Genomic DNA, 23,185 nt, shown 5'->3' on the forward strand with positions numbered 1-23,185 from the left:
GCTTTCACCATGTTGGCCAGGCTGGTCTTGAACTCCTGACCTCAAGTGGTCTGCCCACCTCGGCCTCCCAAAGTGCTGGGATGACAGGTGTCAGCCACCGTGCCCAGCCAAGTGGCATCTTTTTTTTAAAAAATCATTTTTTAAGTGCACAGGTTGGTGGCATTAAACACATTCACATTGCTGATGCCACCATCACCACCATCCATCTCTAGAACTTTCTCCTCTTCCCAAGCTGCAACTCTGTCCTCATAAAACACTCACTCTCCATCCCCCTCCCCAGCCCTTGGCACCCACCATTCTACTTCCTGTCTCTATGAATCTGACAACTCTAGGGACCTCCTAGAAGTGGAGTCACATACGATGTATTCTTTTGTGACCGGCTTATTTCACTGAGCATAGTGTCCTCAAGGGCCATCTGTGTGTCAGAACTTCCTTCTTAAGGCCGAATAATATTACAGTGTGCGTGTATGTCACGTTTTGTTTATCCATTCATCTATACATGCACACTTATTTCCATGTTTTGTGTTTTTTTGTTTGGTTTCTTTTCTTTTTTTTTTTTTTTGAGATGGAGTCTCGCTCTGTCACGCAGGCTGCAGTGCAATGGCGTGATCTTGGCTCACTGCAACCTCTGCCTCCCGGGTTCAAGCGATTCTCCTGCCTCAGCCTCCCAAGTAGCTGGGATTACAGGGGCCCACCACCACACCCGGCTAATTTTTGTATTTTTAATGTTGGTCAGGCTGGTCTCGAACTCCTGACTTCGTATTTCGGCCTCCTCGGCCTCCCAAAGTGCTGGGATTAGAGGCGTGAGCCACCGCGCCCGGCCTATGCCAGGCTTCTTTAGGAACCACCAAGCTGTCTTCCATAGCAGCTGCCCCATTTTACCTTCCTACCAGCAGTGTATGAGGGTCCTGGTTTCTCCGCCTTCTCACCGAGACACGTAATTTTCGGTTTTTTAAATTATACCATTTTAGGCCAGGAACGGTGGCTCAGCCTGTAATCCCAGCACTTTGGGAGACCAAGGTGGGCGGATCACCTGAGGTCAGGAGTTCCAGACCAGCCTGGCCAACATGGCAAAACCCCGTCTTTACTAAAAATACATAAAGTAGCCGGGCGTGGTGGCAGGCGCCTGTAATCCCAGCTACTCAGGAGTCTGAGGCAGGAGAGTCACTTGAACCCAGGAGGCGGAGGTTGCAGTGAACTGAGATTGAGCCACTGCACTGGAGCCTGGGTGACAGAGCAAGACTCTGTCTCAAAAAAAAAAAAAAAAGTAAATAAAATAAATTATACCATCTTAGTGGGTGTGAAGTGGGCGGTTTTGCTTTACGTTTCCCTGGTGACTACTGATGTTGAGCGTCTTTTCATGTGCTGACTGGTCGTTTGTATCTCTTCTTTGGAGACGTGTCTGTTTACATCCTTTGCCCATTTGTGAATGGGAGTATTTGTTTTTTATTGTTGAGTTGGAGGAGTCCCCTTACTAGTTGCATCTGACACTATAGGATCTTGCAAGAACTGGAAAGCAAGTCACAGATTCCCGTGACCTTTGGCATTTCAGCCAGCGAATCAGGATCAAACACATGGAAATAGAAAGCATCTAACCACGTCCCACACCATATTTTGGGGGGCAGGATCAGAAGCACGCAGAGATATTAAGATAGTTATGGGCTGGGTATGGTGGCTCATGCCTGCAATCCCAACACAGTGGGAGGCCAAGGCAGGAGGATCGATTGAGCCCAGGAGTTCAAAACCAGCCTGGGCAACATGGCAAGACCCTGTCTCTACCAAAAAAAACCACAAAAAACAAAAAGCTTTTTTTTTTTTTCTTTTTTTTTTGAGACAGAGTCTTGCTCTGTTGCCCAGGCTGGAGTGCAGTGGCACGATCTCGGCTCACCGCAAGCTCCACCTCCTGTGTTCACGCCATTCTCCTGCCTCAGCCTCCCAAGTAGCTGGGACTACAGGCGCCCGCCACCATGCCCGGCTAATTTTTTGCATCTTTAGTAGACACGGGGTTTCACCGTGTTGACCAGGATGGTCTCGATCTCCTGACCTCGTGATCCACCTGCCTCGGCCTCCCAAAGTGCTGGGATTACAGGCGTGAGCCACTGCGCCCGGCAAAAAAATCTTTTTTAATTAGCCATGGTGGTGTGCACTTGTAGTTCCAGCTACTTGGGAGATAGGGAGAAGGATTACTTAAGCCCCAGGAGTTTGGGGCTGCAGTGAGCTATGATTATACCACTATACTCCAGCCGAGACTCTGTCTCCAAAAAATAAACAAACAAACAAACAAGATGGTCGTGAGGTAAAAAAGACCATTTTTTAGCCATGCTCATCGGTGGATGGAAGTTCACAAAGCTGTTAATTAATGGGCTGATGTTAACTTAGTAGGAAGCCACCCACGGTTCTGTCCTCTGCTGTGTCTCGGTCAGTCATTTAACTTGTAATTTGGGAAGATAAAGATGTAGAAAGCTTACTTATCAAAGCTGGAGATGACAGACAGCTATAGGGGTGGCTTTAATCACCAGGTGACAGAGTGAGTACTGGGATGCTTAGATTCCTGCGCGTGGGTCTAAATCAGGGTTTCCCAGCCTAGATACTGTAGGCATTTGGGGCCGGATCATTCTTTGGGATGGGACCGACCTGGGCACTGCAGGGTGCTGAGCAGCATCCCTGGCCTCCACCCACCAGATGCCAGGAGCACCCCTCTTCCCCCCTCACTCCCATAGCAACCAAAAATGTCTCCAGACTCTGCCAGATGACCCTGGGAGCAAGAATCACCCCTGGTAGAGAATCGTTGGTCTAGATAAGCAACCATATAAGTACAGGATGGGGAAATAGAACCTCATGACAGCTTGTGAGGAAAAAACTTCGGGGTTTCAGTCGATCGTTTTTTTAAAAAGTCATAATAATACTAGTTTGAGGGCCAGGCGCAGTGGCTGATGCCTGTAATCCCAGCACTTTGGGAGGCCAAGGCGGACGGATCACCTGGGTTAGGAGTTCGAGACCAGCCTAGCCAACATGGTGAACCCCATCTCTACGAAAAATACAAAAATTAGGCTGGGCACGGTGGTTCATGCCTATAATTCCAGCACTTTGGGAAGCCGAGGCAGGCGGATCACAAGGTCAAGAGATCGAGACCATCCTGGCCAAGATGGTGAAACCCCGTCTCTACTAAAAATACAAAAATTAGCTGGGCATGGTGGTGCATACCTGTGATTCCAGCTACTCTGGAGGCTGAGGCAGGAGAATCGCTTGAACCTGGGAGGTGGAGGTTGCAGTGAGCTGAGATCGCGCCATTGCACTCCAGCCTGGCGACTGCGAGACTCTGTCTCAAAAAAAAAGAAAAAACCAAAAACAACAAAAATACAAAAATTAGCTGGGTGTGGGGGCAGGTGCCTGTAATCCCAGCTACTCGGGTGGCTGAGGCAAGAGGATCATTTGAATCCGGAAAGCAGAGGTTGCAGTGACCCGAGATCGTGCCACTGCACTCCAGCCTGGGCCACAGAGTAAAATTCCATCTCAAAATAAATAAGTAAATAAATAAATAAAATAATACTAGTTTGAGCCAGTGATTGTGATACAACTGTGTTCTCCCCTCCCCCAAAATAAAAACCACTCATGCCATTCAGCTATTCTGCTCCCAAGACCGCTTTCAACAAAGCTGGACCCAAGGACCTTAGTTCCATCCCTTATCCCATTGAATCTCCAGGCAGCTCCGTTAAACCACCTCCCTAACCCTGCTCCTGGGCACTCCTGGGTTCTCCCGGGCTTCAGGTAGCACCTTAGGCCCAAATTTCCATCCCTTGCTTAGAGCGCCCTCCTGAGTGCCACACCCCTGTGCCAGCGGCTGCCTGCTGCCGAGCTCGCCACTCTGCCCCCCACTTCATGGCCCCTGCACCGCCCCTCTCTGCCACTCTCCACCCTGCCCTCAAGGTCCAGGTCCCCCTGCGTCCACCAGCAACCCCTTCCAGTGTGCCCTGCTCCCCACGCTGCAGCCATCGTTTCTAGAAGCAGAGCTCATCCAATCCTCCACATAAACCTTTCCGTGGCTTCAGGTTCAATGACAAAGTGACTCTCCAAGGGCCCCCAAGGCCCACGGCAGAACCTCCTGGAATAAGACATTCCCTCCACCCTGCCCTTTCCTTTCTCTGACCGGTCCAGACCAGGTCCCTCCCAGACGTCCTCTCCCTCCCTCCCTGAAGCGCGTATTTGTTAAGCACCCACCCGCCACATGACAGGCCTCGTGCCAGCCATGACCAGAGAGACCCGCAGCTCCTGGAGTTTCCCCTCTAAATAAACAAAACTACAGTTGAGCCTTGGGATTTGCGGAGTCAGTGTTTACTCTTTTGAAGATATACCCAGGAGTAGAATTGCTGGATCAGATGGTAATTCTTTGTTTAATTTTCACCCGCTTGCTAAAATTTCTCTGTAACCACAACATGAATCCATTCATATTGGTGCAGAGTGGAGAAAACTTGGAGTTCCCACACAGGTTCCCAGCTGAGGCTGAGCGAGGCGACACTCCACCTTCTCGTTCAGCCTCTCACGCTGTAAACACATGCCCTGTTGAAGGTCTATGGAGTACCACGGTTTTCGCATTTGTGTGCTTCTTGTTGGTGATGTTAATGTTGAAAATGACCCCTAGCTGGGCGAGGAGGCTCATGCCTATAATCTCAGCACACTGGGAGGCCTAGGCAGGAGGATTAGTTGAGCCCAGGAGTTTGAGACCAGCCAGCCTGGGCAACATAGCAAGACCCTATCTCTAAAAAAAATTTTTTTTTAATTAACCAGGCATGGTGTCACACACCTGTGGTCTCAGCCACTTGGGAGGCTGAGGCAGGAGGATCCCTTGATTCCTTGAGGCCAGGAGTTTGAGGCTGCAGTGAGCTACGATCACGCCACTGCACTGCAGCCCGGGCAACAGAGACCTCATCTCTAAAATAACAATATAATAATAATTTTTTTAGAAAATAAAATGACCTTCAAACGTAGTGCTGCAGTGCCAGCAAGTGCCCCTGAGTGCAAGGAGGCTGTGATGTGCCTCACGGAGAAAATTCGTGTGTGTGTGTGTGTGTGTGTGTGTTTTGGGGTGGATGATATTTTATTTGGGTTTTTTTTTTTTTTTTTTGAGACAGAGTCTTGCTCTGCCGCCAAGCCTGGAGTGCAGTGGCACGATCTTGGCTCACTGCAAACTCTGCCTCCCGGGTTCACGCCATTCTCCTGCCTCAGCCTCCCGAGTAGCTGGGACTACAGGTGCCCGCCACCACACCCAGCTAATTTTTTGTATTTTTAAGTGGAGACGGGGTTTCACCGTGTTAGCCAGGATGGTCTCGATCTCCCGACCTCATGATCCGCTCACCTCAGACTCCCAAAGTGTTGGGATTACAGGCGTGAGCCACCATGCCCGGCTGTTTTTGTTGTTGTTGTTGTTGTTTTTTGAGATGGAGTCTCACCCAGACTGGAGTGCAGTGGCACCATCTCGGCTCACTGCAGCCTTTGCCTCCCAGGTTCAAGCGATTCTCCTGCCTCAGCCTCCCAAGTAGCTGGGATTACAGGCACGCACCACCACACCTGCGTAATTTTTGTATTTGTGGTAGAGACAGGGTTTCACTATGTTGGTCAGGCTGGTCTCGAACTCCTGACCTCAAGTGATCCACCCGCCTCAGCCACCCAAAGTGCTGGGATTACAGGTGTGAATCACTACACCTGGCCTGGATGATATTTTAAACAAGGTGGCCTCTGGGGCTTCACTGAGAAGGTGGGCAGGTCAGACAAAATGGCTTACCACCTGTAATTCTAGCACTTTGGGAGGCAGAGGGAGGAGGACTGCTTGAGGCCAGGAGTTCAAGACCAGCCTGGGCAGCATAGCAAGACCCTGTCTCTATTTCAAAATTATACATTTAAAAATAAAAGTTGGCCCAGCACAGTGGCTCACACCTGTAATCCTAGCACTTTGGGAGACCAAGGCGGGCAGATCACTTGAAGTGAGGAGTTGGAGAGCAGCCTGGCCAACATGGCAAAACCCCATCTCTACTAAAAATACAAAAATCAGCCAGACAAGTGGTGCGCGCCTGTAATCCCAGCTACTCGGGAGACTGAGGCATGACAATCACCTGAAACCAGGAGGCAGAAGTTATAGTGAGCTGAGATCGCACCATTGTACTCCAGCCTGCATGACAGAGCGAGACTCGGTCTCAATAAAAATAAAATGAAAAAGAAGATGGGGACAGGCAGAAGGAGCAGCAGCCACAGGCCCAGTGGGATGGTGACATGTTTGGAGGAGGCCGGGGTGGGTGGAGCCAGGTGGCCCAGGAGAGTGGGAGAGTGAAGCCTGGTGGTAGCTGGTGAGGAGATGGCCTGGGTGGGGCCAGAGGTCCTGGACTCTCTGTAAGGGGCCAGAGGTCCTGGACTCTCTGTAAGAGACTAGATGGTACATACCTTGGGCTTTGTGGGCAGCATAAGGTCTCTGGTGCATATTTTTGCTTTACCAAAGGAGGTGCTGGATTTGGCCCTGGGGCCATAGTTTGCCGACCGCTCTTGCAGGTCACAGTGAAGACGGGTTCCTGGGGAAGGTGGGAGCCATGGCAGGGCTTTGAGCAGAGGAGGGACATGCCTGACTTGGTTGTTAGTTGAATCATTCCAGCAGCTACAGAGGAAGTGAATGGTAGTACAAATAGTCAAGGAAAGTATTTGCTTTGTGTCAGACAGCATTCCAGAATGTTCTCTATCACAGCCAACCCCCAGAGAGGGCATTACTGGTTTTTTGTGTTTGTGGGGTTTTTTTGTTTTGTTTTGTTTTAAGGCAGAATCTCACTGTCACCCCAGCTGGAGTGCAGTCGCACAATCACAGCTCACTGCAGCCTAGAACTCCTGGGCGCAAGCGATCCTCCTGCCTCAGCCCCCCAAGTAACTGGGAGCACAGGCGTGCACCATGCTTGACTAATTTTTTACTTTTTGTAGAAATGGGGTTTTGCTATGTTACCCAGACTGGTCTCAAACTCCTGGGCTCAGCATTCCTCCCACTCTGTCACTGACAGGTGGCCACTCTGTCACCTTCTTGCCACCTCAGCCTCCCAAAGTGCTGGGATTACAGGTGTGAGCCACTGTGCCCAGCCAGCAGACACTACGATTATCCCCATCCTACAGATGGGGGAAATGGAGGCAGGGTGCAGTTAGGTCCCTGGCTCTGGATCTCGGAGGTGGGGGTTTGAGCCCGGGCAGCGTGGCTGCGATGTCTGTTCCTAGCACACCTGCCCTCTCTGCCCCGGCACATGTGGCTGATGGAGTCGTCGGTGTGGATTCAAGGGGGAGACAGGGAGGAGAGGAGGTGAAGGTGGCACTCATTGACGGCTCTTTTGAGTTTCCACAAATACTTGTTTCCTGGAGAGTCTTTCCTTTCAGACATCTGCTAGTCTGCCTGGCGCCTGTTCAGTAAGCACCAGGGAATGGAAGGGCCTCTCCCTTCATTTCTGCATTGCAGGTGTGTCTGCTCTCTAGCCCCCCCCAGCAGCCCCTCACCCCAGGTGCACCCGCACTCGGCCCCCATACCCCAGATGTACCCACACTCGGCCTCTGTACCCCAGATGTACCCACACTCGGCCGCTGTACCCCAGATGTACCCACACTCGGCCTCTGTACCCCCGATGTACCCACACTCGGCCTCTGTAACCCGATGTACCCACACTCGGCCTCTGTACCCCAGATGTACCCACACTCGGCCTCTGTACCCCAGATGTACCCACACTCGGCCTCCGTACCCCAGATGTTCCCACACTCGGCCTCCGTACCCCAGATGCACCCACACTCGGCCTCCGTACCCCAGATGCACCCACACTCGGCCTCCGCACCCCAGGTGCGCCCACACTCGGCCTCCGCACCCCAGGTGCGCCCACACTCGGCCTCCGCACCCCGGGTGCGCCCACACTCGGCCCCCGCACCCGGGTGTGCCCACACTTGGCCCCTGCACCCCAGATGCACCCACACTTGCCCCCTGCACCCCAGATGCACCCACACTCAGCCCCTACAACCCAGATGTACCCACACTTAGTCCCCACACCCCAGGTGCACCTGCAGCTCCTTCACCACAGCCTGGGCAACCCCATCCCACTGTGAAGGGAACTCCCGGCCTCCAGCCTGTCTCAGAAGGACCCCTCTCTCCCTACCCTTGCCTGCTGCAGGACAGGCACCACCCTAGTCTTGCCCTCAAACCCACCCTCCCTCAAAACCCTTTTCTCTTGAAGGGTTTCCTTTTCTCCATCGGGCCACCCTAGCCTGAACCTCATGGAGGATTCTCCCACACACTCCAGACCTGCCGTCTCGAGCACTGAGTTGCGTAGGGCGTGTTGCAGTCACTCGGGAAGGTGTCGGGCAGGGCACTTTTCCCCAGGACAGACTTCTGAACCCCAAGCCCATGCAGGTGGCCCTTACCTCTTCTGCATCTGTGTTTTGAATACACACCCTCCACCATAGGAAGCTGCCTGGAGGGTGCACCCCAGGTGCACCCACACTTGGGCTCTGTACCCTAGATACACCCACACTCGGCCTCTGTACCCCAGGTGTACTCACACTCGGCCCTCATACCCCAGGTGCGCCCACACTCGGCCTTCACACCCACACTTGGCCCTTGCACCCCAGGTGCACCCACACTCAGCCCCCACACTCACACTAAGCCCTGACGACAGCCTCAGGCCAGCTGAGCTCTCAGAGATTGGCAACTAATCAAAAAAGGCCAGCTCTCTCTATATATTTTAGAGATTAGGTCTTGCTGTATTGTCCAGGCTGGTCTTGAACTCCTGGGCTCAAGTGATCCTCCTGCTGCAGCCTCCTAAGTACAGGTGGGACTGGGGCTACAGGTGTATGCCACCACGGCCAGCTGAGCAATTATTATTATTTTGAGACAGGATCTTGCTCTGTTGCCCCGGCTGGAGTGCAGTGGCACAATCTGCAACCTCCACCTACCAGTTCAAGCAATTCCCGTGCCTCAGCCTCCTAAGTAGCTGGGACTACAGGCGTGTGCCATCACATTCAGCTGATTTTTATATTTCTAGTAGAGATGTGGTTTCATCACGTTGCCCAGGCTGGTCTTGAACTCCCAGCCTCAGGTGATCCGCCCGCCTCGGCCTCCCAAAGTGCTGGGATTCCAGGCGTGAGCCCCCGCGCCCGGCCTGTTTTGCTTGTTTTTAAGTGACTTGCTTTTCAGTTTTTCCAAAGCATTTGACTCTGTTTCGTAGAAACACTCAACTCTTTTGCACCCATGGGTTCATGAATTATGAGTTTAGGTGGCACTTTGTCGCTCAGGTGCATAACTTTGATGGCAGGCAGCGATGGCGCACACAGCCCTGGGAACAAACAGTAATGGCTCTGGGTAAGCACAGTTTGCAGGCAGATGGCTGCAGAGGGCAGGTGGCCCTGCCCTGAGTCACACCCGTCGTGGAGAGGAGACGTTATGGAGTGAGCCTGTCAAACCTAAGAGTCTTAAGACTGTCTGCTGTTCTGGTTCACCTGGGATGGATGGCGGACAGCTCTGTTCAAAACTGTTTTTTGTTTTTTTGTTTTTGTTTTGAAACAGTCTTGCTCTGTCGCCCAGGCTGGAGGGCAGTGGTGCAGTGATAGCTCACTGCCGCCTCCACCTTCCGGGCTCAAGTGGTCCTTCCACCTCAGCCTCCTGAGTAGCTGGGTCTACAGGCGTGTGACACCACACTCAGCTAATTTTTGTATTTTTTGTAGGGATGTGGTCCCACTGTGTTGTCCAGGCTGGTCTCAAACTCCTGGGCTCAAGCGATCTGCCCACTTCAGCCTCCAAATGCCGTTCCTCAGGATTATGTCTTTGACTACAGTCGGCCCTTGAACAGCACGGGTTTCAGCTGCGTGAGTCCAGTTACACACAGACTTTTTTCAGTCAATACAGTCGGCCCTCTGCAGCCACAGGTTCTGCTTCTGCAACCAAAGCAGACCAAAAATACAGTGTTCTCAGGATGAAAACCCACAGATTCAGAGGGCCGACTTTTCCCATATGCCGGACAACTGTACCCCCCTCTTCTTTTCTGTTTCTGCACATGGACTGCTCCCAAATAGATATCCCCAGCTTTGGCCGGTTGCAGTGGCTCACACCTGTAATCCCAGCACTTTGGGAGGCTGAGGCAGGCAAATTACCTGAGGTCAGGAGTTCAAGACCAGGCTGGCCAAACATGGTGAAAACCCGTCTCTACTAAAAATACAAAAATTAGCCAGGCATGGTGGTGCACGCCTGTAATCCCAGCTACTTGGAAGGCTGGGACAGGAGGATCACTTGAACCCAGGAGGCAGAGGCTGCAGTGAGCTGAGATGGTGCCACTGCACTCCAGACTGGGCAACAGAGTGACACTCCGCCTCAAAAATAAAGAAATAGGTGTCCCCAGCCTTGATGATGGCCCTGACTCCACGCACGTCTCAACAGCCTTCAGGACTTCTGAGCAGAGGGTCCTGGGTGGCATTTCAGACTGACCATGTCTGCTGGGAGAGCTGTTCTTTTTCCCGCCTCTGTCCCCTTCTCCCTTCCTGCTTCCAGGTCCCACCTCGGTGGCCCAAACCAGACATCTTCGTCATCCTGGCCTCCTCCATCCGTGCCCGTGTTTACCCGGGCACCAAGCCCTGCTGGTTCTGCCTCTGACCTCCTGTCCCAACTTTTCACCCTCTGCCTTCCTTAAGGGCTTTGTCACCTCGCACTCAGGCTGCCAAACTGGTTCCCTGCCTCTGTCATCTCTCTGTCCCCATCTAATCATTTGCCTCTCCTATCACTGGTTACCTCTGTAATGCAGGTCTAATCATGCCTCTCCCTGCCTTAAACCTTCCCCTGGCTCCTATTCTGGAAGAGTGTCGTAGGGCAGCATGTAAAACGCCACACATGCCCTGCCCAGCCTGCCTTTTAATCTTCATCTCTGGCCACACTCTTCTAGCACTGCCTGTCTGCCCAGCTCCCGCCCATGCCCCCCTGCCCTGCGCAGCCTTCTGTCCTGTAACCACCTTCCCCACAATATGCCATCATTCCCCCTGTTAATGGCTCTGCCCTTGCCCACTGTCCTATCCTGGAATGACTTTCCCTCATCCTTCTTTCTTCTAATGACCTCCTATTCATCCCTCAAAATCCAGTGCAAAGGATCCCATGATCTCCTGCCTCCAGGCAAAATGACTCACCTTCCTCCTCAGGCCACCCCAGCTCCCACTATTGGTGATCCCAGCATCCTTTGCTAACACACCACCTCCTGGATCACCTGGGCTCCTCTGGACTGGAGATCTCCTCTCAAACACCGCATCATCAGTCCCACAACAAAATGTGTTCTAACTTTTCTTTTTTTTTTTTTTTTGAGATGGAGTCTCACTCTGTCACCCAGACTGGAGTGCAGTGGCAGGATCTCGGCTCACTGCAGTCTCCACCTCCCAGGTTCAAGCAAATTCTCCTGCCTCAGCCTCCCAAGGAGCTGGGATTACAGGCACACACCACCACACCCAGCTAGTTTTTGTATTTGTAGCAGAGATGGGGTTTCACCATGTTGGCCAGGCTGATCTCAAACTCCTGATCTCAAGTAATCCGCCCATCTTGGCCTCCCAAAGTGCTGGGATTACAGTCATAAGCCACCCCACCAGGCTGTTTTAACTTTTCTAAACAGATGTGTAAATAATTTTTTTTTGGAAACATGGCTCATGGGTCATCAGTGACTGTCTGGACAGCTCAGGGATTAATAGCCGGGAGGAGCTAAGCCCCAGTTCCTCCTCGTTCCATTGTGCTGGGGTTTCATGGATTATTACTGAGCCCATTTGCACGGGCCGGTCTGCGTTCAGGAGAATATTGTCCCATCTATCTTCAGTTAGCTGTTTGAGTATTCGGGTTGGGCGTGAGGGAACTAACAGTTGGCCCCTTGCTCTGTTCTCAGATTCTTGAGGTTTATTTCCCCCTTGAATTGTCCCAACAGTCCTGTGAGGTGGATGTCATTTATTACTTCTGCACAGATGACTAAACAATCTCAGGGGAGCCCAGTCATTAATTGCCCATGATCAAAAAGGTAGTGAAAGCACATGGCAGCACTTTGGGAGGCCGAGGCGAGCGGATCACTTGAGGCCAGGAGTTTGAGACCAGCCTGGCCAACATAGTGAAACTCCTTCTCTACTACAAGTAGAAAAAATTAGCCGGGCATGGTAATGCATGGCCGTAATCCCAGCTACTCGGGAGGCTGAGGCACGAGAATCACTTGAACCAACCCGGGAGGCAGAGGTTGCAATGAGCCGAGATCGCGCCACTGCACTCTAGCCTGGGTGACAGAGCGAGAGACTCTATCTCAAAAAAAAAAAAAGCACGTGGCAGAATAAGATTCAAACCCGTGTTCCACCTAATGCCAAAGCCTGTGTTTTGGAAGAGAAATGTCATGTATCAAGATACCCCTAATTCTACAGCCCGCACCCCTACACTTGGGAAAGGAAACAGAGGAAGTGGATCTAGTATTGATAGAAGCGAGCTGTGTGTTCTAGTGGCTCTAGTAGAAGTGAACCCAGAAGTGGATCTCATAGAAGCAAGCCATGTGAAAACTGACACACTATTGATTTGGGGTGGCATCAAAAATGGTGGCCCTCCACTTTGAGGTTTTTATGTTATTTACTTATTTATTTATTTCTGAGATGGAGTTTTGCTATTTTTGCCCAGGCTGGAGTGCAATGGCGTGATCTCGGCTGACCGCAACCTCCACCTCCCGGGTTCAAGCGATTCTCCTGCCTCAGCCTCCCGAGTAGCTGGGATTACAAGCGCCCACCACCACGCCCGGCTAATTTTGTATATTTAGTAGAGAAAGGGTTTCTCCATGTTGGTCAGGCTGGTCTCGAACTCCCGACCTCAGGTGATCCGCCTGTCTCAGCCTCCCAAAGTGCTGGGATTACAAGCATGAGCCACCACCCCAGGCCGGAGTTTCTTTCTTGAGCTAGTTTTTCTTGCAAGGTTACACTTATTAGCAAAGTCCTTGGGAAAAGCAATTTGGTAATGCAAGTCTAAAAATCAGAAAGGATTTGTAACCTTTGCGTCCAAAATCTCGTCTCATGGAGGCTCTTGTATGAAATTGGAATGCCTCGAATGTCTAACAGCAGGGAAATGATTAAAGCGATACTTACGAAGTCTATAGCAACGTGAAATACTTGTGTGTTCCCTGCAACTATAACTGAACATGTACACCCGTGTCAATAAAGATGGGGGCACAGAGACATTTGTAAGTGATGGTAAGAGTGCTGGTCGATTTTAATTTAATTTTAAATTTTAGTTCACTCTTGTACTATTCATTAAGAAGGCTCAAATTTAGACTGGGCGCGGTGGCTCACGCCTATAATCCCAGCACTTTGGGAGGCCGAGGCGGGCGGATCATGAGGTCAGGAGATCGGGACCATCCTGGCCAACATGGTGAAACCTCATCTCTACTAAAAATACAAAAATTTGCCAGGCATGGTGGCAGGTGCCTGTAATCCCAGCTACTTGGGTGGCTGAGGCAGGAGAATAACTGGAACCCGGGAGGCAGAGGTTGCAGTGAGCCGAGATCACGCCACTGCACTCCAGCCTGGAGACAGAGTGAGACTACGTCTCGGGGAAAAAAAAAAAAAAAGGCTCAAATTCAGGTAACAGTGCTATAGGTGATATTTCTTCATGAGCCCTTATCAGTATTTCCCGAGAGCCATTTCTTATCAGCCAGGAATCTTTGCAGATGAAGAGTTTGTACCACATTTGTACTTTTTTAAGACCATGACATGCAGCCAACTGGTTTTATGCCCAAGAATGTTCAACTTTGTTCTGCCCTTTTTTTTTCTAATGCCCCTAAGGTGACTCACCTATAGCAGTTTACCTTAGTTCTTATCTTCATTAAACAAGAGTAGGGCTCTGGCTTGGTCTTACACATTTAGAGAAATGCATTCTACATCAATGGAAAAAAGGTGGGGGTCTCTCCCTACTTCCCCACAAAAAAAACAAACTTTTGAAGTTAAAGCTTATTAAGAATGGGCCGGGCACAGTGGTTCACGCCTGTAATCCCAGCAATTCGAGAGGGTGAGGCGGGCGGATCACGAGGTCAGGAGTTCAAGACCAGCCTGGCCAACATGGTGACACCCCGTCTCTACTAAAAATACAAAAATTAGCCAGGCATGGTGGCGGGTGCCTGTAATCCCAGCAATTCGAGAGGGTGAGGCGGGCGGATCACGAGGTCAGGAGTTCAAGACCAGCCTGGCCAACATGGTGACACCCCGTCTCTACTAAAAATACAAAAATTAGCCAGGCATGGTGGCGGGTGCCTGTAATCCCAGCTACTCAGGAGACTGAGGCAGGAGAATTGCTTGAACCTGGGAGGCGGACGTTGCAGTGAGCCGAGATAGCACCACTGCACTCCAGCCTGGGTGACAGAGTGAGACTCCGTCAAAAAAAAAAAAAAAGGCTTATTAAGAATTATGAGAGGCCGGGCACAGTGGCTCATGCCTGTAATCTCAGCACTTTGGGAGACCAAGGCAGGAGAATCGCTTGAGGTTAGGAGTTCAAGACCAGCCTGGGCAACATAGCAACACCCTGTCTCTACAAAAAACATAAATATTAGCCAGGCATGTTGGTGTGTGCCCGTAGTCCCAGCTACTCAGGAGGCTGAGGCAGGAGGATTGTTTGAACTCAGGAGTTCGAGGCTACAGTGACCCATGAATGCACCACTGCACTCCAGCCTGGGCCACAGAGCGAGACCCTGTCTCAAAAATAAAATAAAATAAGAAAATAGGAAATTAGCCGGGCTTGGTGGCACATGCCTATAGTCCCAGCTACTTAGGAGGCTGAGGCAGGAGGATGGCTAGAGCCTAGCAGTTGGAGACTGCAGTGAGCCATGACTGCACCACTGCACTCCAGCCTGGGCCACAGAGCGAGACCCTGTCTCAAAAATAAAATAAAATAAGAAAATAGGAAATTAGCCGGGCTTGGTGGCACATGCCTATAGTCCCAGCTACTTGGGAGGCTGAGGCAGGAGGATGGCTAGAGCCTAGCAGTTGGAGACTGCGGAGAGCCATGACTGTACCACTGCACTCCAGCCTGGTCAACAGAGCAAGACCCTGTCTCAAAAAAGAAAAAAAGCAGCAAAGAATAACCTGGGCGCAGTGGCTCATGCCTGTAATCCCAACACTTTGGGAGGCTGAGGCGGGTGGATCACCTGAGGTCAGGAGTTTGAGACCAGCCTGGCCAACATGATGAAACCTGTCTCTACTAAAAATACAAAAATTAGCCGGGCGTGGTGGAACGTGCCTGTTGTCCCGGCTACTCAGGAGGCTGAGGCAGGATAATTGCTTGAACCTGGGAGGCAGCGGTTGCAGTGAGCTGAGATTGCACCACCACACTCCAGCCTGGGCGACAAAGTGAGACTCTGTCTCAAAAAAAAAAAAAAGAAAGAAAAAAAGCACCAAAGAATGATGAGAATTTACTCTTAGGTAGTACACCAGACACCTAATCGACGTCTAGTGATTTGGGCACCAGAATCTAGCTCTCTGCCTGCCTTTCCCACCTCCACCTCAGTTTTCCCCTTATGCAAAATCACGTAGTATTTTCCTATGTCACAGAAATGCCGCTGCCGTGGCTGAGAGAACGTTTACTCAGAATGGAACGCTTCCACCAGGATAAAGGCCTTAGGATGTGGATATTTCCAGCTAGCAGCAAGTGTGTTTTGTACTGTGAAGCATCCCTTACTTTTAGGACGAGACTGGTCCCAGGAGGAAAAGCGGCGTCGATTGGTTTCCATGGAGAATGCGGTTTCTCACTGTGGACTCTTGAGTTCTTAGTTATGCTGTCAAATATTCTAAAATCATAGGTCACCTCGCCGTGTTGAAAGGTTCTACAGAGCCTTCTGAGTCTCAGAGAAAGTTAAGTTTGAATTCTTGGGGTGGAGGAGCCGAGGTCAGGCACTTTGGGGTTAGAGGTGATCCCGGCCTCCTTTTTCCCTCTCGTAAGCTCGAGGTGGGGAAAACCCAGAACCCCCACTGCAGGCAAGAATGTGGTTCCATCTGGCCTTTTTGCTGTCGCAGAACCTGCCAGGAAAGGCGCACACAGGATGTTTTAGGGCCCAATTCACCGCAGGCTCCTGGAGAGCCCCCAGTGAAGAAATGAGTCTCACTGAGGTCAAATGTTGCCCCAGCTGCCTCACTTATGCAAGGTGGGCCCAACGGCAAGTGTGTCTACCCAATACCCTGGAGGGGGGATGTCTGTGGGCTTCATGTGTCCAGGCATTGTCCAGAAAAAAAAGGGCTGTCTTGGCCAGGCATGGTGGCTCTCGCCTGTAATCCCAGCACTTTGGGAGGCCGAGGTAGGAGGATTGCCTGAGCGCAGGAGGGAGTTCAAGATCTGCCTGGGCAACATAGCAAGACCCTGTCTCTACAGAAAATACAAAAATCAGCCGAGTGTGGGAGTGTCTGCCTGTAGTTCCAGCTACTTGGGAGGTTGAGGTGGGAGGATCACTGGAGCCCAGGAAGTCAAGGCTGCAGTGAGCTCTGATCACGCCACTGCACTCCAACCTGGATGACAGAGGGAGACCCTGTCTCTTAAAAAAAAAAAAAGAAGGCCAGGTGCGGTGGCTCACACCTGTAACCCCAGCACTTTGGGAGGCTGAGGCAGGCAGGCAAATTGCTTGAGCTCAGGAGTTCAACACCAGCCTGAAACATGGTGAAACCCTGTCTCTACTAAAAATACAAAAATTAGCCAGGTGTGTTGGCACACGCCTGTAATCCCAGCTACTTGGGAGGCTGAAGCACAAGAATTGCTCGAATCTGGGAGGCAGTCTGCAGTGAGCCAAGATCGTGCCACTGCACCCCAGCCTGGATGACAGAGTGAGACTCTGTCTCAAAAAAGAAAAAAGAAAAAGAGGGAGAGAAAAAAATGAAAATCACCTCTCTTTTAAAGGAATAGAATAAGAGTGTGTAACAGAGTCAAATCTCTGGGCAAACATGTACAGAACTTAAATAAACAGTAAGAAGAATAAGATGATAAAACCAGAAAGTAGTTCAACAGTTAATTCCTGCGGTCATGTTGAGAATGTGTAAGGATTTTCATGTTTATGTGAAACTGAATGGGGGTGGGTGGTAGCTAAGTCGAAGAGTCATACAATTCCACTTAAGAAATAGCAGTGCTTAAAATGCATTTTTTCAGGCAGTTTTTAACTCAGTTTTCTTGGGTGAGTAACCCTTGGCTTTGCAAGGTAGTTTGTGTTCCCATCTGTCGCGCCGGGCGCCCACTTGCTTCCTGGCTGTGGCCTTCCTTCACCTTCCAGCAGAACCTGGTGAGCCCACGGCCTGTTGCATGGAGATTTTCTTTCTTCTGAAATGGACTCTCACTTCTCTCTCAAGCTGGAGTGCAGTGGTGCGATCATAGCTCACTGTAGCCTCGAACTCCTGGCCTCCAGTGATCTTCCCACCTTGGCCTTCCAAAGAGATTTTTTTTTTTTTAAGTGGAACTTAAAATCCCACCAAAGATAATGGCCCTGAAGGTGGCTGTTGTCTTTAATGGTTCAGGAGGCTGAGGCAGGAGGATCACTTGAGCCCAGGAGTTGGAGGCTGCAGTGAGCTATGACCACGCCACTGCACTCCAGCCTGGGCAACAGAGTGAAACTGTGTCGAAAAAACGAAAGTGAAATGGCCGAGAAGGAGATTACCCTGGGCCCCTGCAGGTCGCACCTTTGGGTGCCCTCCCTGATCTCTCTCCTAACTGTGCCCCCCACCCTGCCCGACTGCATCCTTCGCCACAGGGCCGTGGTAGCCTGCATGGCTGTGTGCTCGTGCCGCAATGGGCTGAGCACGTAGATCTGATGTGACACCAGTGCCTGGAGATGAACAGCACCTGACCCTTGCTCCCAGGGAGGTCAAGGTGCAGTGAGGCTGTGCAATAAAGTCAGGAGTGTGGTGAGCTGTAAAGGAAGCCCGCAGGCCTAGGCCACAGGCCCGAGGGCAGGGGCGCGCCATACAGAAGGACTCTGACCCGGCCCCACAGCTGGCCAGATAAGGGAGACGCCTTGAGTCGAGGGGCCGGGGGCTCTGAGGCTCCCTGGTATGGCATGTCAGCGTAGTTGGGGTGTAGGGTACAAAATGTGGCAAGAGGTGAGGCCAGAGAGGGTCTGGACCCTGTAGATGGGGCGGGATGAGAATGGGTGAGTCTGGATGGGCAGCCACCCACGGCGATCTCAGCCTGGGCTAAGTGACCAGTGGGCAGCCCCAAAGCCCGTTAAACAGAAGGCCAGGTGTGGTGGCTCATGCCTGTAATCCCAGCACTTTGGGAGGCCAAGGCGGGCAGATCACTTGAGGTCAGGCTTTTGAGACCAGCTTGGCCAACGTGGTGAAACCTCATCTCTACTAAAAATACCAAAATTACCTAGGTGTGGTGGCAGGCGCCTGTAATCCCAGCTACTCGGGAGGCTTAGGCGGGAGAATTGCTTGAACCCGGGAGGCGGAGGTTGCAGTGAGCTGAGATCACACCACTGCACTCCAGCCTGGGCAACAGAGTGAGACTCCGTCTCAAAAATAAATAAATAAAAAAAAATAAACAGGCAGAAGGCAGAACTGTGGCCGATTGGATTTCAGGGTGCAAGAGAAGTCATCATCCCACAGACGCCCCCCAAGCTGGGGCTCATGTCCCTGGCACAGAGAGAGGGCCCACACCCATAAGAGGAGGCTCTAGAAGATCCCACAGGAGGGGCCCAGAGGGCAGTGGCATGCATGCCACGGAGAGGGTGCTGTCTCCTGGCCAGTGAGTTCTGGTTCTTTCTTAAATCAGAGCGCTCCCGTGCATATGCCTTAGCAAAATCTCTGCTGTGTTTAACAAGCCTCGGTGCATCCTGGAAGTACTTTTTTTTTTAAATCGACTTGTGCCTCAATATACTTTTTTTTTTTTTTTTTAAGGAAACTATTGCTTGGGAATAATTTTCAGTTTACAGAAAAATTGCATAGATAGAAAAGAGAATATTCATGGTACCCACACCCAGTTTCCCCGCACATTAATAACTGATGACTAAACTCCCAGGCTTTATCCAAATTTCACCTATTTTTCTGCTCCAGAATCCAGCTCAGGCTCCCACATTGCACTTGGTGGATTTAACTTTTGAGATACTTCCCTGTCATTTTTTATTTTTCTTTAAAAGAAATGAAGGCTGGCTCTGTCACCCAGGCTGGAGTGCAGTGGCATGATCATGGCTTACTGCAGCCTCAAGGTCCCAGGCTCAAGCGATCCTTCTGCCTCAGCCTCCTGAGTACTCAGGACTACAGGCATACACTACCATGCCTGGCTAATTTTTTTTTTTTTTTGACAGATGAAGTCTCACCATGTTGGCCAGGCTGGCCTCAAACTCTTGACCTTAAGTGATCCTCCCGCCTCAGCCCTGCAAAGTGCTGGAATTACAGGCATGAGCCACTGTACCCAAATACACAGCTCCCAAAATTAACACAGGCCAGGCATGGTGTTGCCTGTAATCGCAGCACTTTGGGAGGCTGAGGTGGGAGGACAGTGAAAGCCTGGAGTTCGAGATCAGCCTTGGTAACATAGGGAGACCCTATCTCTATAAAAATATCTAAAAAATTAGCTGGGCATGGTGGTATGCGCCTATAGTCCCAGCCACTTGGGAAGCTGAGGCCAGAGGACTGCTTGAGCCCAGGAATTCGTAACTGCAGTAAGCTAAGTCTGTGCCACTGTACTCCAGCCTGGGTGACAGAGCGAGACCCTCTCTTCAAATAAACAAATAAATAAAATAGAACAATAATGCCCACATCCATAGACAATAAATAAATATACCAACCATCCTCAACCTAAATGTTATACTTCATAACAAAAATGAACTCCAGCACTTTGGGAGGCCAAGGCAAAAGCATCACTTGAGTCCAGGAGTTCGAGACCAGCCTTTGCAACATAGCCAGATCCCATCTCTAAATTAGCCAGGTGTGATAGCACACACCTATGGTCCCAGCTACTCAGGAGGCTGAGGTGGGAGGATCACTCGAGACAAGGAGGTTGAGGCTGCAGTGAGCCGTGATCGTGCCTGTGTACTATAGCCAGGGCGACAGAGTGAGACCCTGTTTCAAAACATAAAAAGATAAAATAACAGTAGTACCTACTTTTGAGTCATTGTGAGGACTGCAGGACTGAAGAAATATTAAGTGAGGCCGGGCATGGTGGCTCACCCCTGTAATCCTGGCACTTTGAGAGGCCGAGGTGGGCGGATCACTTGAGGTCAGGCATTCGAAACCAGCCTGGCCAACATGGTAAAACCCCATCTCTACTAAAAATATAAAAATTAGCTGGGCATGGATGTGGGCGGCCATAATCCCAGCTACTCAGGAGGTTAAGGCAGGGGAATCGCTTGGGAGGCGGAGGTTGCAGTGAGTCAAGATCGTGCCACTGCACTCCAGCCTGGACAACAGAGTGAGACTCCATCTCAAAAAAAAAAAAAAAAAAAAAAGGCCGGGCTCAGTGGCTCACGCCTTTAATCCCAGCACTTTGGGAGTCCAAGGCGGGTGGATCACCTGAGGTCGGGAGTTTGAGACCAGCCTGACCAACATGGCGAAACCCCGTCTCTACTAAAAATACAAAATTAGCGGGCGTGGCGGCGCATGCCTGTAATCCCAGCTACTCGGGAGGCTGAGGCAGCAGAATCGCTTGAACCCAGGAGGCGGAGGTTGCGGTGAGCCGAGATCGCGCCATTGTGCTCCAGCCTGGGCAACAAGAACAAAACTCCAGCTCAAAAAAAAGAAATACTAAGTCCTCAGGACACAGCCTGGAATGCAAGAAGCACTCAATAAATAGTACCTGTTGCTACGAATTACCACATTTTTTTTAATGGTATTTTGGGGGTTTGACGTGTAGTTTGGGGTAGGAGGCTTTTCGTTTTGTTTTTTGTTTTTGGATAGTACCAGGTTTGGGAAGAATATTCTGAGTCATACTTACCTTCTAAGCTGCAAGATGTCTTTTTTAATTTTTCTTTGTCCCCTGAGGTGTGGGATGAAGGGGTTTTTTTCTTCCTCCTACCTTTTTATTCTTTTTAATACTGTCTTGCTTGTGTAACATCAAAATGAGGCAAGAAAGAGAAATCAATGAAGTCATCTTCTCATCGATTTAGTCTATTCCCAGGTGGCCGAAAAGGCAGGAACTGTGAACTGAAAACTTCATCTGGCATCAGATTTTCTTTAATTGTCTCTCGAACACTCACCAGTAAGCCAGTGCTTGCTAGAACTCTCTAGAGCCAGGTTGCACTCTCAGCCTAAAAGAAAAGTCTTGGCTGAAACAAAGAACAGAAGGATGGGTGGGGACAGAAAACCTCCCTAAATGTGAGAAAAGGAGTCATTATTTCTGAGACCAGGCCTTGAAACCAAGGTGCTTGTCTGGTTCACTTGTTTCTTTCTTTTTGTTTTTGTTTTTGTTTTTTTCAGAGACAGGGTCTCACTACGTCGCCCAGGCTGGAATACAGTGGTGCCATCATAGCTCACTGCAGTCTCGACCTGGTGGGCTCAAGGGATCCTCCTGCCTCAGCCTCCCAAAGTACTCAGATTACAGACTTGAGCCACCACTCCCAGCCCCGTTTGTTTCTTGAATAGTCCTTTGCAGAAAACTGGAGACTTATGGACTAGGGCCCAGCTGCCTTCAAAAGATGTTTGGGGTCCCTTTACAAGTGAGAGGCTATATAGGAATCTGCAATTTAAGATAGGCAATTCTTGCTTACAAATTGGCATTTCTGGAAGTCAGTGTGCCTCTAGATTATTTATAAAAGACAGTTTGAAACCAATTAAGACAGTCACTTAATATGTCATATCAGGTCCGGGTACACTGGCCCATGCCTATAATCCCAGCACTTTGGGAAGCCGAAGCGGGAGGATCACTTGAGGCTAGGTATTCAAGACCAGCCTGGGCAACATAATGAGACCCCCGTTGCTACAGAAAAATTTTAAATTAGCTGGGCATGGTATCACACACCTGTAATCCTATCTACTCAGGAGGCTGAGGCTGGAGGATCCCTTGAGCCCAGGAATTGGAGGCTTCAGTGAGCTGTGATCATGCCACTGCACTCTAGCCTAGATGATGGAGCGAGACTGTCTCTCTTTAAAAAAAAAAAAGAAGGCAGGCCGGGTGCGGTGGCTGACACCTGTAATCCCAGCACTTTGGGAGGCCAAGGCGGGTGGATCACCTGAGGTCAGGAGTTTGAGACCAGCCTGGCCAACATAGTGAAACCCCGTCTCTACCAAAAATACAAAAATTAGCTGGGTGTGGTTGGACACACCTGTAGTCCCAGCTACTCGGGAGGCTGAGGCAGGAGAATCACTTGAACCCAGGAGGCGGGGTTGCAGTGAGCCAAGATTGCACCACTGCAGGGAGGCGGAGGTTGCAGTGAGCCAAGATCATGCCACTGCATTCCAGCCTGGGTGACAGAGCAAGACTCCGTCTCCAAAAAAAAAAAAAAAAAGTGTATCAGGTTTTCTTGAACATCACTTTGAACAGGCTAGTAACTACTCAGCCGTTTTCATGTAATTTTTGGTGAGTCCTGTTCCTGTAAGACCTAATAAGGAGTGTGCTTGGCTGTCAGAGGACAAAGCCTGTGGCTTACAGGATTTATGAGAGACTGAGTCACAAAGGAAGCACAGCGGCACTGGAAAAAGTCTGGGGTCTTAGGCTGGGTGCGGTGGCTCAGGCCTGTAATCCCAACACTTTGGAAGGCCGAGGCAGGCGAATCACTTGAGGCCAGGAGTTTGAGACCAGCTTGGCCAATGTGGAGAAACCCTATCTCTACTAAAAATATAAAAATAGCCAGGCATGGTGGCAGGCACCTGTAATTCCAGCTACTCGGGGGGCTGAGGCAGGAGAATCACTTGAACCTGGGAGGCGGAGGTGGCAGTGAACTGACATCACGCCACTGCACTCCAACCTGGGCGACAGAGTGAGATCTGTCTCATAAAAAAAAAAAAGAAGAAAAAAAAGTATGGAGTCTTTTGTCCCAGTAAAGTAATGCAGGTGGGATCCTGACACCTGTTATGAAAGCTTTGTCATCTAACTTGCTCAGAGATTGCTCTTGTTTTAGTGTTTTTTAAAAAAACAAAAAATTTATAGAGACAGGGTCTATGTTGCCCAGGCTGGTCTCGAACACCTAGCCTCAAGCGATCCTCCCACCTCAGCCTCCCAAAGTGCTGGGATTACAGACGTGAGCCA

General features: G+C 50.6%; 1 protein-coding gene across 14 annotated transcripts in view; it reads left to right on the forward strand.

Annotated features, from left to right (window-relative positions):
* The window catches only part of ARHGEF18 (Rho/Rac guanine nucleotide exchange factor 18), a 131,491-nt gene that overhangs the window by 61,119 nt on the left and 47,187 nt on the right, over positions 1 to 23,185 (forward strand). The window lies entirely within an intron of this gene.

The sequence above is a fragment of the Pan troglodytes genome, chromosome 20 (genome assembly GCF_028858775.2).
Source record: "Pan troglodytes isolate AG18354 chromosome 20, NHGRI_mPanTro3-v2.0_pri, whole genome shotgun sequence".
In the NCBI taxonomy this organism is placed as follows: domain Eukaryota; kingdom Metazoa; phylum Chordata; class Mammalia; order Primates; family Hominidae; genus Pan; species Pan troglodytes.